Source organism: Schistocerca piceifrons, chromosome X (assembly GCF_021461385.2).
Source record: "Schistocerca piceifrons isolate TAMUIC-IGC-003096 chromosome X, iqSchPice1.1, whole genome shotgun sequence".
NCBI lineage: Eukaryota > Metazoa > Arthropoda > Insecta > Orthoptera > Acrididae > Schistocerca > Schistocerca piceifrons.
The window spans coordinates 493,337,955-493,339,524 of record NC_060149.1 but is presented as its reverse complement, the minus strand read 5'-3'; the positions used below and the strand labels follow the sequence as shown (position 1 = coordinate 493,339,524).

The window sequence follows — 1,570 nt, the reverse complement described above, 5'->3', positions numbered from 1 at the left end:
CTGTGTGCCCGACCGAAACTCGAACTCGGGACCTTTGCCTTTCGCGGGCAAGTGCTCTACCAACTGAGCTACCGAAGCACGACCCACGTCCGGTACTCACAGCCTTACTTCTGCCGGTACCTCGTCTCCTACCTTCCAAACTTCCAAACAGCGCACACTCCGCTGCAGAGTGATAATCTCATTCTGGAAACATCCCCCAGGCTGTGGCTAAGCCATGTCTCCGCAATATCCTTTCTTTCAGGAGTGCTAGTTCTGCAAGGTTCGCAGGAGAGCTTCTGTAAAGTTTGGAAGGTAGGAGGCGAGGTACTGGCAGAAGTAAGGCTGTGAGTACCGGGCGTGAGTCGTGCTTCGGTAGCTCAGTTGGTAGAGCACTTGCCCGCCAAAGGCAAAGGTCCCGAGTTCGAGTCTCGGTCGGGCACACGGTTTAAATCTGCCAGGAAGTTCCATATCAGCGCACACTCCGCTGCAGAGTGAAAATCTCATTCTGGATCACACGTGATCCTTATTCTGTCTTGCCTGACTGAGACGAACTTCCATGTGAGGGCAGACGACGAGTCATCCCCTGACCGTAAGATACGTGTAGTGGTGGCGCAGGCGTCGGTACATGATCCCTTGCTGTACTCACTGTACACTACCGAAATACCTAAGTTGGCGCCCGTACAACTGGTTCTTTACGCCGATGATACATCGCTGTTCAAACTGCAGCATGAAGATCCAGACAATGAGACGCGGCCTGCACCTCGGGTGTGATGGGCCACGAATTGGCGACTTAGATTCAATCACGCCAAGAGCCAGATACTACTCGTCACCCCGTCATCCAGATATGACACCTGTGAACATCGTGGGAAGCCTGATCCCCTGGAATAAGACGGCGAAGTACCTCGGGGTGATACTCGACCAAAGGCTCACCTTGGCCCCACATATTCGTGACGTCAGAAGAGAGCAGTGGGGCGCCTCCGCTCCCTATATCCGCTGCATAATCAAGTGACGTCGCCGCCGTTTCACCACGGCGTTACCCTCTACCTAACACTGCCTGCAAATATTGGAGTACGTGGCGGCGGTGAGGGAGAACGTCGCTTACACACACTTCGCGGTGCTGCAGAGAGTGCAGAACTGACCTCTGAAACCCATTCTGCACCTCCCGAGGCGGCTGTATTCAACTAGTTTGTTGCACAAAGACGCTAGACATCCACTTTTGCGGGACAGCCCCCATCAGACTGCACGTGTCTTCTATTGAACGTCACGTCAATCTAGCAATCGGCTCATCACGGAACTGGGCCACCACAGGCTGACAACACGTGGGCCCCTCTGTGCGAGAATAATTTTCTTTGCAACAGCCTGACGACAATCAACTCCATATTACCTGAGACCAGTCCAGAAAGTCAGGTAAAATATAACACCACAGCGAGAGGTTCAGCAGGAAGAACATATTAATTTTTAACCTGCACAAAAACCGAGCAAGGGATGCTCGACCATTATTGAGACTGCGATTGCGGCAGAAGTAAAGAGGTGAGGATGTGGTCGTGTTTGGGTAGCATAGTTTGTAAACAAGCGAAAGGCCAAGGTCCTG

General features: G+C 52.7%; 1 non-coding gene across 1 annotated transcript; it reads left to right on the top strand.

Annotated features, from left to right (window-relative positions):
- Positions 1-344: 344 nt before the first annotated feature.
- Trnaw-cca lies at positions 345-419 on the top strand. Its single transcript has one exon. It is a non-coding gene; the product is annotated as a tRNA-Trp (tRNA).
- The last annotated feature ends 1,151 nt before the right edge of the window (positions 420-1,570 follow it).